The 12,822-nt window shown below is 43.3% G+C and overlaps 1 protein-coding gene across 3 annotated transcripts in view; it reads right to left on the bottom strand.

Moving 5' to 3' along the window:
• The window catches only part of zic6 (zic family member 6), a 96,165-nt gene that overhangs the window by 77,254 nt on the left and 6,089 nt on the right, over nt 1–12,822 (bottom strand). For all 3 annotated transcript variants that reach the window (XR_007450084.1, XR_007450086.1, XR_007450085.1), the window contains exons 2-3: nt 11,072–11,130; nt 2,717–2,778 (exon numbers count right to left, since the gene is read on the bottom strand). The gene's annotated coding sequence lies outside the window, so the exon portion shown is untranslated. The remainder of the gene's footprint in view (nt 1–2,716; nt 2,779–11,071; nt 11,131–12,822) is intronic.

Here is a 12,822-nt window from a genome sequence, read left to right as displayed (position 1 = left end):
TTATTTAAAAAAACGTTTCTGAACAAGAACCAGAACTAATTCAATAAGCACTATATCAAAAAGGACGCAGCGCGCCTATTGAGACGGAGTGAGACGTACTTGGTCAGAAATTAGATTTTCTCCTCTGCATGTATACTCAGACAAGACGAGAAGTCTGACTTGACTGATTAGCCGAGCTTTGATTTTAGCTCCACTACTGCATGCATGTAAACATCTTGAATGAGTGAGAGAGAGCTTCTGCTTCTATACTTTTGTGTTTGTGGTGGAGGGCATGGAAATGCGGATGTACAATCTGTAGTCTGGCGTTTCCACTGCAAACAGTACTCTTAAATGTTGGCGGGGTTGTTGTCACTCACATGCTCCATCCAGCACTCGCTGTATTTCCTCATTACTGGTGACACAGAGGTGCACCTTGCACCGTGTTCCTTTTTCCTCCGAGTGAGGATTCCATTGGTACCATCTAAAGGAAAAAAAGTGTACCGAACTGAACTGATCCGCACCATACTGCTCGGTGGAAACAGGGCTTTACACATACTACCCACATTGTTATGGTACAAAGTTGGCTGACAATCACCAAAGTATCCTTTCAAAGTCCTGATCTGGAATCAGCCACATAGACTCATCCACAGTGTGGTTGAAGAGGCTCTGTCTGCAGGTTGTGGAGTGGGGTAATAGTAATTTCACTTTATGTTTTCGCACTGATGTTGAATCTCTTTGATGGCGGCGAAGGTAAAATGGAATATAATTTGGTAAAAGTATGAAATAGTCCTGTACTTTGATATATTATTCAATCAAAGGAGTACGCCATGACAACTGTTGCAGACAAAAAACAACAACAGTAAATACGGGTTAGCTTTTATCACAGATTTATGAGTTTGGGACATCAAAGCTGGAGGTACTGTAACCCTTGACCCTTGATCAATTCCTGCACAGATTTCAAGATATCTTAAAATCCTGCATCATTTAATCTCTTCTTATCTAACTGTGCACATGATGTTGAAACTTTGAGTTAAGATGGCTCGCTTTGAGCTGGATGAGCTCACAAACTTTGCAGTGAATCATGTAGTAATCATCTGCCGTTAACATGAGGTATTATCAATACAGCTTGATTGTTTGAAAATGTATTTAAGAGCAGTCTTAATCGTCTAGTGGTGGGTAGCTACTGCATCGATCTGGGATGCCGAGTCAAATCTGCCGTTAATAATTAATGATTAGTCTGGGAGAGGCAAATGCATTTCGTGATCACTTCGGTGAACGGAGACAGTGCAGATTTGTTCACAGAGGATAAAAGTGCTCTTGCACAGATGAGCTGTGCAGACACACAAACTCGCACACAGACACACACACACACACATTTGTGCGCACACAGTTGCATCGGCTCTAATCTGTAATGCATCCAATATGTGGAGCTATTGGCCAGCGCTCCACGAGGCACGGCTACATGGCACACAGAAACCTGCACGCTAGTCTCCATATATCTATCCAATCAGCATCTTGCCTGGCTCCGGTGCAAGTGGGCCAATCAGATGCCCCAGATGCAGCCCACACCCCGACCCCCCATGGAAACGCACACATATCTACAATAAACACACATGCACACACATCAATCCAGCTGTGATTCTTGGACATAATCCAAGTTGCTTGTCTGGTGGCGTCTTTGTGTGTGTGTGTGAAAGGGATGATCTTCTATCATACAAAAAAATCTCTTAATATCAGCCATCATTGTTGCTCACATACGCAAAACAAAGAGGAGATGAATGCTGAAAAAGCTCAGGTCACTCTGCAAGATGGCAGAACAATAGGCGTACAACTTGTGAGAATTAGAGAACAAGAGAGAGACAGTAAGAGAGGGAGAGAAAACGTGACTGAGGGCTCCAGAAAAGCAGGCAGGCAGTCATTGAATCATTCTCACACACAGAGAGCTTTGGCCCAGATCAGCCAGAGAGATAAAGGAAGAGGATTACACTGGCTGAAAGACTTGGAAGTCTCCTCTGACTCTCTGCCACTTCTACAAAGTCACCTCTGACAATGGAACTATCTGCTAGCAGAGCGATGGATCAAAAACACACACAAGTACATTTGAGAGGTGCACTGTGGAGCTGTGGAGGCTGTTTGAATGTCCCAAAGCAAACATAAAGAGTTACAGAATAGGCAGATGAGCAGAGTTGGCAGGGTTCACTGAGCATGTGCATGGAGAAATAAGGAAATCAGGGTGTCTACAGGTTTCAGACACCTAAAGTTAGTGTTTTCTAAGACCTTTTAAAGATCATTTTAAACCAAATTTAAGACTGTTTTTAGGCAAATCAACTTTTTCCTTTCTCAAGCATTGCAAGTAAATATAAATGCAAGAAGCATGTACTATGTGGTCCTATGCAGAGTTAGGTTTTATGTAGGAATTTGGTCATTAGAGTGAGTTTAATCTACATTTTGTCAAAGTAGAAAGACATTATTAGGTTCAGTGGTAGGTTTAAAGAGTTGCAACATCAGAAATGTGGACTTGTGGACAAAAGAGCTCGACCCATTTTGAGAAAAAGAAATTAACAAATGGATAAATTAAATTAGATGAAATCTTTGTTGCAATATAAGATTATTTAATGACCATTAATGGCCTATGTAAAATTGAATTTGAGACATTTTTAGGCTCTTTAAGGACCTGTAGACACCCTGGAAACATTTGCCCATGATGGGGTCAGTCTTCAGTGTTGACAGGACTCACCAGTGTTATAGAGGGCTGGGTCGATGCTACTTGTAGCTGTGCTGCAGGGAGACAATCAGTGTCTGTGAAGGACAAAAAAAAAATGGAGTGAGTTTCACCTTAAAGGGTTAATTTTACAGCTCAGAACTTATTTGCATGGCTTTGGCCATCAATTTTATTAGTTAGCATAACACTGGAATACTCAAAGTAATAGCTGAATTTTGGAAATACAGCAAATTAACTACAACAAAGTGTCCCAGAGCAAGAACAGTCAGACTATCAGGCTGTCTAAAAGACAAAATCAAAGGTGAACACACACAAAATGTTGCACAGGAGAACTATGAGTGCCAGTGCAAATTGAACATGGAAGTCTGTCTGTAAACTGTGATGGGCCGTTTCACCTTTGCTCTGTCTCCCAAATAAGTTTTGGCTAATCTAATAATTGGTTTAAAACGTGACAGTTTGTGTGCCTTGTGGTTATTCCCAAAAGGAATGAAGGTTGCAGCTACAAAAAATGTGATCAAGGTTGTAGTAAACTCTCACCCCCTGTGCTCTAATCTGAGTAAGACACTTACTCTTGTCCACAAGAGCCACTATCCAAGCCATCTACCTGACTTTAAAGTGTCCAGGCAGTGAGCTACTTGCTAATGGCTACTGATTGTGACTATTTGAGGCCTGCTGCTGACAACAGTGTTAGTCTTGTTTGTTGTGGACATGTTTGCACTATGTCCAACAGGAAACATCCCACAACTTTGGGAAATTCTAACATCTTTATTTAATCAGCATGTTTGTTTGTCTTACCTCTCCGTTAGGCAGCACTTAAACATGCCGTTTTACATCCAGGAAGTGCCAAACCTGTGCCAGCCTATTCCGACTCCTTTTATGGAGGTGTTCCTGGGGGAGTGCACCAACTGTGCTACAGGTGGAGGGGTGGCTGTGATGTATTTTGAGGAAATGCTAGTTTTTGAGTATTTGTTCTGATGTTTAGTGTGGTTTGGTGATAATTAACTAATCGTTTTTTATTAAAAAGCCAATAAATTGCCGTTAATTGAGTTAATTTATTTGTTAATTGGTATGTCCTGAAGTGGGGTGAGGGTCATAACTTAAAGGGACAGTTCACCCCAAAATCAAAAAATAGCCTATGTTTTCCTCTTACCTGTAGTGCTATATGTTAGACTAGATCAGTGGTTCCCAACTGGTGGGTCACAGTCCAAAAGTTGGTCATGGGTCCATTCTGAATGGGCCGCAAGTGACTCGCGACCATGCCACAGTGAATTTCTGGCACAAGCTTTTATTCTGAAGTGCCGTTTCCTGCTGTAGGGTGAGTAAATAACAGACAGATACTTAAAAGAGACAGCAAACTAGCTGGTCGACATGGCCCAACGCAAGTGTGATGCTAAATATATTAGACTTTGTGGACCTTAAACTAATGTCTAAGGAGAGATCTGGACCCCATGGCTGGTTCAAGGTGGGAACCATTGCTCTGGATTGTTTTGTTGTGAGTTACCAAGTGTTGGAGATATCAGCTTTAGAGATGTCTGTCTTCTCTCCAATATAGTGGAACATGATGGCAGTCGGTATTTATGGTGCTGAAAGTGCCAAAAAATTAATCTAAAAAACTCAACAGCAATGTCTCTTTCCAGAAATTACGACCTGGTTACTCAAGATAAGCCACAGACCTTGTTGTAAGCAGTTTCATGAAGGAACTATTTTCTTTTTCCTGAACTGCACCCATCAACTATATCACTGCGCAGAAGGAAGCGTGCATCTACTGCTAGCTCACCCAGCACCAAGGAGCTAGCTAACATTACAGCTAATATTTACATTTCACATTGTTTGATAGACAGAAAATAGTTCCTACATGAAACTGCTCACAACAAGGTCTGTAGATTATCTTAAGTAACCTGGTCATGATTTCTGGAAAGAGACATTGATGTGAGTTTTTCCAATTTTGTTTTCCTTTGGCGATTTGAAACAGGAAACACTGACATAGGAATGGCTTACACCTTTTCTGCTTTGCCTCTTGAGCCATAGGGCAAAATGGTGACTGAACATCAGTGCTGACCTGTAGTGTTACATTGCTGATGAGACTAAAAACAATTTTCTAAAATATTTTCTGTAATATCCTGAATAAATAAACTGGATAAAGGTTTGAATCTTTTCCAAGTTGCTTCTTGAGGCAGCAGTGAGTGTTTGTATGCCTTTTCCTTCAGTAGCAGCTGGATGACAGTGATGCTGCTTTCTGATGACCTTAAATAGCTTATTGATTTCTGCAGGAGCAGGAATGGACAGACTGCAGGGTTTTCTTCGCTGCCCACCTCCTTTTGTGTTTTTTCTCTTCCAAGCCATTGGAATTATCAGGGTCAGATTTATTGTGCTATAAAAATACTTGTTTACTCACTCTGCCTTCTGCTGAAAATAAAAACAAGAACTACACACATAAACAACCCTTGCTATGGTGTGTGTCTGCTGTGCGTGAGTGTTTAAGGGCAGCCGTGGAGTTACTTATCCCAAAGGGTCAAAGGCATAATGGCTTATAATCTCCTTGTGGATAACCTTCACATCTAACAACACTGCTACTTGTAACAAAGAGCTTGGCCTCGGCCCTCAGCTGCCGCTTCCCCTCCTTGGCTTCCACCATCAGACCTTTAGACGACTGGTCCATTGTCGTACAGCCTATCGGCTTGTTAGATGAATTAAAATTTCACATGTCAATTAAATGAGTGTTGCCCTGGTGATTAGCAGATCCCACTAATTGTCACTCCCTCGCTCCCTCCTCCTCTTTCCTCCACTTTTTTTTTGCCTCCTTCCCCTCCTCCTCTTGCTCTCCTGCCATTTTCCACATGGAGGAGCAGGGAATGGGGCTTTGTGCCGTCGGACCCAATGCCCCATGTCAAAGATGGCTCCTCAGCCTCTTCTCCAGCCACGCTCCTCCTCTGAGACTCCCAGATCCCCTTTCTCAACTTTAGGTAGAAGGAAATGGTGGAAATAAAGTGTGTGTGTGTGTGTGTGTGTGTGTGTGTGTGTGTGTGTGTGTGTGTGTGTGAGTGTAACTGTGTGTAGGGGGCACATATAGATCACACAAGCATGAAGAAGTATATAGGCTTGAGTGGACATGCATTTCATCCTGTTTGGGGCTACAGCATCAGGATGCTGGATGGGATGCTCAGAAACATCCAGCACTGAAATCCCACATGCACCTCACACACGAGCACAGGGACGCAGTTGCTGTGACACTCACTCCCACACGTGCACCCTGGCAGATAATTACCCCAACAGCCTCCGGAGAGCAGAACGCCCATGTGGGCCCCATAACCGCTTTAGACAAGGGCCATGGCACACCCAAGAACCTCCTTCTTTGTCTATCTCCCAAGCCATGTGTTTGTTTTGCTTGACTCAGTGAACTTGATCTGTGGATCTTCACAGCATTGTGTTCCCCATGCATGTCAGTGATGTTAGAAAATCAAACCATGGACGAGTCTGAATGTGCAATATGCAAAGGCCCCTCCCCTCTGAAATGTATGAGATATTCCATATTTGCTTTTTTTAGGTGCACCCCTCTTGTGTTTTCACCTCCAAGAAAATGATATACTTTCACTTTTATTTATTGTATAACAGCACAAATTCACACTTAGTGAAAGTAGGTGGGGAAATATCATAATAGAAAATGTTAAAGCTATACGATGCATGAATTGTCAGCTGCTGACTGTAAACAGTCTCACCAGCAAAAGTGAAAGCCGACCCCATGTTCACTAAATATGCTTTTTTTCAGCTTTGTATCTGCGTCTTTCATAGCTTCCTTTTCCTTCCTGTTGGCTCCTTTTAACAACCAAATCACCAGTAAAAATATTCGGACTGTACGTTTATACGTGTATATTTGGGACAGGCGTCTGTATGGGACAGGCCTTTAATTCCTTTCACTCAAAACTGTTGCTCAATAAAGATAGGAAACACAATCAAATTATTTATTTAAAGCAGTATGAATAATACTTGCCTAAAAATTAGGCTTTAGGTAATATATCAATCATGATCTGAGGACCCTTGCCGACTAAAGGAGTATGAATAACTTTCAGCGTAATCGAGGAATGGACACATAATTTGAGGTGGCCAGCAACCTGGTTTTATACATAGGAAGAAAAGAAAGAACTGCTTAGCAACCAGACCAGGCCTCTGATTGAGACAGGCTTTTATTTGTCAAAATATGTAGCCACACCAGGCCAGTAAAAAGGACTAGGCGTTTAATTGGGACGAGGCTTTTAATTGAAGTTTTACAATATATTACATTTATACATTATTTCATAGCTGATACACTGAAACTTATTGTTTCTCAACAACACTAAAAATCATCAAAATCACTTGGTTGTGGTTCGGAAAAGATCACATCTTGGCTTAAAACACCAAAGTTCGGTGGCTCAAACGCTGCTGGGAAACACCACAATGTGTCAGTGAAAAACACGCAGGTACTATTCCCTCTACCTCCTGATGACAAAACTCAGCTTATCTGTTGCGTCAGATTAGATAGTTGATATAATACATATGAAACATGCAAATGTAACATATTTGTAGTTTGCACAAAGGTACAATGCAAACATTTTATTACGGCGACTGCTTTTTATAAAGTCCCGACCTGTGAATTAGAAGAGACAGGCAGGAGGCAGAGTCTGTGCAGATAAATACACCACCTTACACTTCCAGTGGGTAATAAGTGATGATTGAGAGGGATTACTTTTGCCTGTACATTGTTTTTAAGGAAAATCCTGCACAATATACCTTTAAGTAAAAGTATACTTAATTTGTAATCCAATGCACAACATTTTTTTCCTAAAAAGTACAGGTACACACTATTTGATAATATTTCCATACTTCACTGCTCAGGAATGTTTCACTCCGCGATCAAATGAACTCTTAAGGTCACATTCAAGTAGTTGTTTGCTTCCAGCTTGGCTTACTCAAATTCTAGGAGTACAAAATCTTCATGAAATTATTGCATATTCAGTGAGTCACCCTTTTCATTTCCAGCGTGAGTAGTTACTGCAGGTGTTGGATGAATGCATTGAAGTAAAAACTGGGCTATTTCCCACATGAACATCAATACACCCACACACATATGCCCTGCTCTGATCACTTTGACAAGTGTGTCATGTTGGCGCTGTCAGAGAACTCTACAATATTGGGATTTTAAAACCTTTGAAAGCAAGCAAGACAGAAAACTCTCCTCCAGTCTTAAGCAGAGCTCTAATCATCCCTCATCACAATTAAACACAGCGGACAGCAGCTCCAAACACAGGGTGACATCTTAAAACTGTGTGAATGGTCCCTACCCCCAGCAGCAGCCCCCCCGCCCCCCCCTCCCTCCCAATCACCCAGTGTTCAACACTAACCAAGCATCACACAGACCTACATTCACAGCTACAATGAAAAACACTGCAGCAGGCCAGTGCGGCCCAGACGGTTTCGTTTGCACTTTATCAGACCATACAAAACAGCAACGCCTCATTGAGCCACAATTTGCTGCTAGTTTCCTACAAGAAGCAAAACAAAGAATGGGGCGGCTTGGCCTTCCTTTTTGTGCCAAAGCAGCGGACCAGAGAACACACACACACACACACACACACACACACACACACACACACACACACACATATATCCACACACGCACACACTCATATACACACAGCCAGAGTAAGAGAAGTACAGACAGAGAGAAAAAAGTGAGAGCAGCAGAACAACACGCTCCAGAACACGTCTGTCACATCCTTCAAAGCACAACATGAGTAAGCTGCGAAGCTGTGCAGCCTTTAAAGATGTACTATGCAGGATTCTCCTAAAAAAACAATGTATAGACTCATACAGAAGTAATCCCTCTCAATCATCCCTTTTGACCTGCTAGAAATGTTCTGCGGTGTATTTATCTGCAGAGACTCTGCCCTCTGCTTGCATGTTCTTATTTTCTTCATACTTTCTGTGTTCAGGATGTTTGTGGGCATGTACTCCCACATGGCTCAGGTGAGGTTGAGGCTTTATGAACAGGTAGCGACCAGGGGCCAGACTGTAAGCAGCAGGCAGTTAAGAGACACAGCATCGAAAAAAGGCAAATATAGTCAAGGCAAAACCAACACATTCTCCACGTCTGCATGCGAGGTGCAAGGTACCCTGGGTGCATTGGTTGCTGACGTTCTGGGACGCCGTGTCAAGTTCTGCCTGTTACATGCATCATCTTCTTTCAAAATACACTTGTTTTCACAGGAAATGTACCGTTTACATACTGTCTCTTACGAAATAAACTTATTACGTCGGTTCAACACTACAAATTGACGTTTATTAACAAAAAAACTTAACAAAAACACGTGGTTAAGTTTAGGAAAAAATAACAAGGTTTCACTTTAGAATCTTATCGGACCCATCCACCCCTTTCACTGCCTTAACTTTCATCCTTGTCTTGCCACGTTTTCCCCTGACGCCGTCGGGTCCCGTTAAACTATAATGGCAACCAGCCGTGTATCATGCCGTCGTTAAAGGATGCCTTTTTTCGTTAGTTTCTGACGCCACAAGTCATTCCCAAAGCACTGGATTTTGGCGACTTCGGAGTCAGACTGGGCTCGCAAAACACCAAATAAGAGTGAATCTGGGGCTATCTTTTATTTGACGTTAGCTGGCGAGCGTCAATCCTCCATAGTATACCTTTAAACAGCCACTAAAAGTAAAAACAGTGACACTGCACACCTGCAACACAAACAACAAACCTATAATTTTGTTGTTATCAATGCACAAAGTATGTGCAGAACAGACTTTGCATAAAAAAATGCATGTCTTCACTTTAAAACCTGAAACTTTCATTTATTGCACCGGCCTTGCTACAGCAGCCGTGGCAGCTAAGAATGGCTTGTCCTCATGACTGGGTCATGGACATGGCAGCGTTTAAAAACCGCTTGGGGATAAAATACTTCTGTTGGGACAATCGCTCTCCTTTTCCCTCCCTCTGCCCCCCCTCCACCCCCCACCCTGTCTCTGTCCCTCTTCCTCCCTCGTTGTCTCTCTCACTCTTCCTCTCTAGTTTTACTACCATGATAATTCCTGAGTGAGTAAGCGAGTGTGTTTTGTGTGCGTGAGCCAGTTGGGGCTGAAGTCCTGTTTGTGCATTTGTGTAGTCATGCGAAAGCGCGTGTGAATGAGTGTGTTGCTCGTGGATGAGTGCTGCGGCAGCGAGTGTGCTGAGGGAGACAGAAGTCTGCAAAGCCAGAGGGGCTTACAGTCAGGCTATCAAACAGGCAAAAAAACACAGTTAGGAGTTTGGCTGTGTCTGCCCCTACACACACACACACACACACACACACGCACACAACATGAGCAAATTATAAGAAACCCCGCAACCGCTGCAATTATCTTTGGAATGAGGGTAATGCAAATGACACAATAATGTCTGAAGGATAAAGGCTCCACACATCTAAATAAACAAAGGCAAAGAGTTGCTTTACAATGCATACATAAGACTAGATTCATTAGCATACAAACTGAGATCAAAAGGCTTTCTCAAGTTCAGTACATCATAGCCTTCTCCTCAAAGAATTCCTTATCAGAGTACAGTCAAGTGCAGCCCCCCTCCTCCCTTTACTTCCAACCACCACCAGCATTACAGTGCAATTTGAAACAGAGAACAACAGCCCTCTGGAGGAGAAAATTACGTCGCCATGACAACCCTGAAGAAGTTCAACTACTGACAAGACGGTGCAGATGATGTGCTGATTGTGCCTTGTGTGTGTGTGTGTGTGTGTGTGTGTGTGTGTGTGTGTGTGTGTGTGTGTGTTGGTCTCCGTTGTTCTACCTTGCCCCACCCCACCCCTGCTATACCCTCCTCTAGCTGGCAGCTGTTGGTCCTGCCACAGGATGGGCGTGTGATGTTGTGTCTGCCCGCGTGTGGATAAATAAATGATGAGAGTGTTGGGTCTTCAGGACAGGGCTAGGCCGCTGGTCTGTCCTGCTGCAGCTTTTCCGTCCTGTCAACAAGGTGAAAAAAGGCTCCGAGATGACCGCTAATTGGATGTGGCGAGGTGATCTGATGACACTGCGGGGATACTTTGGTTTGTCACAACGTGTAAAGGCCATCGCATTTCAAGGGTGGCTGCTTTCAAGGAGGAGTTAATCAATGCACAGCTTAACGCAGACGACTCAGGACAGAGCGCAGTTGCTGTTCCCGGGGTAACTGAGGTTAAAATCGGGCGAGACATTTCAGGCAGACACTTACTTCCCCCGCTGACTTTGAAGCCATTACAACACAGGAACTGCAGTTTTAGCAATACATCACACGAGAAACTGCGCCAATATATTATGTCAACACTGTCATCTACGGCAGACAAGCTCCTGATGTTGGTATTTTACCTCAGCCATAACTGGATAGCAGACAGCACCACATCCTGCAGACAGCCATGATAGAGAGCCTGTAAGAGAGAAGATAAAAATGCATAAGCTCGGAGCATCAATCATGGTCAGAAAAAAGTGATTCCATACACAATCAATTTCCATGGTATCTTCACTCCCTACAGCACATATGATACTATTTCCCAACGACTTTCTTCACACTCACGAAGACATTTGATATGGGGCACAGGAAGATGGAGGGGGAAAAAAAAGACGTGTGTGTCTGGGGTTGATGCCTGCGCCCAAACATGTCATATGTTTACATCTAATTCCCCTCTAAAGTAAAGAGCGTCAGACGTTACATCTATGACTAAACCCTCTCTCCGTTTTCCTTTTTCACTTACTCTCTCTCGCTCACTCACACACATGCACATTAACCGCCAGCCTTTACGGTGCGCTACACTGACTTGTAAAGTTGTGATTTACACTTGTGTACTAAAAACAGCTTGAGACAAACAAACACATTAAAATCACAAATGCTGAGGTCTTCAAAGTGTGCCAGCAGTTGGGCTAATTTATTGAGGCACCCCTAAATGTAATAGTGAGGCAAAAAGTAGTTGTTAAAAGCTTGTGCACCAAACAACAGTTGTTGTTTTTTCACATAATACACTCAAACTACGAGGAGAAGTCTTAGAGTTAGCCAACTTTTCCTTGAACCCTCTATCATACATGAAACCCGGGTCTCCTGTACGTGCTCCCAGACCACCTTTGGTGCATCCCCTGGTGAAATTAAGATCTTTAGAAACCAATCTGCATTGTAAACACACCACGCAAATCTTGTTTACCATGTTGGGGGTCTGAAGGCACGGTGATGGTTGCAGGTCTGAGGATGCAGATCAAGGGAATCTCCCTGGACCACCACACAGACATGAACACACACCCTGCACCCACTGACTGCATGCCCCCCCTGGGGAGAGCGCCCACCTCCTGACCTCCTCCAACAGGGGGGTCAAAGGGAATTTAACACAAGGGTCCCACATTCCTCCAAGGTGATAATTGATGTAGCTGCTGGCAGGGGGTCACCAGGCGCAGGGTAAACAAGCAATGACTTTCTATGTGCCCCCCTCCAATTCCCACCCTGCTAAATAGTATGCATGGCTGTGACCTGGGTAAATTATGCCTTCAAGCCTGGCGTGACAGCGTGTCACCCGTTACATTGAGCTGCTTGGTGTGTGAGCACCCAGGTGTTTCGGTTAACTATAGCTGAACCATCAGCCAGACAAGCCACTTTACACATACTGACAAATACAAGCTAGAGGCTAAAGGCTAGCTGCATTAAAATCCACTCAGAACAACAGCTACGTGACAAAAAAACATCAGTGTAGCCTAATCACACCTCTCCGTCTTCTCTAGCTCTGCAAACCTGGGAGCAGGTAGGAAGAGCGATGGATGACGGCAGTGAAACAGTGAGGTCTACTTTGCTCCAGACTCTGTTTTCCTCCTGCTCTCTGTTACATGAGGCCACAGACCAATATGTTTCAGGAGGAGCTCACATCTTTTTATTTAGCCAAGGGCATAGGTTTAATTTTAACACAGGGGGAAACACATATGAAGCGGGGGATGTGGGGGTCCTCTGCCAGTAAATTTTGAGCATCAAACACTTAATATCCTGCATTCTGGTTATTTTCTAATTAACCAATTTGTGTCTTTTCTGCACCAATTTATGGTGGAAATGTCTTTATTTTCGTTTTCTGGTACTTTCATGTTTTTAT

This window comes from Epinephelus fuscoguttatus, linkage group LG9, assembly GCF_011397635.1.
Source record: "Epinephelus fuscoguttatus linkage group LG9, E.fuscoguttatus.final_Chr_v1".
Classification (NCBI taxonomy): Eukaryota; Metazoa; Chordata; class Actinopteri; order Perciformes; family Serranidae; genus Epinephelus; species Epinephelus fuscoguttatus.
Note: the sequence above shows the minus strand (reverse complement) of the source record. Positions and strands in the feature narration are given on the sequence as shown.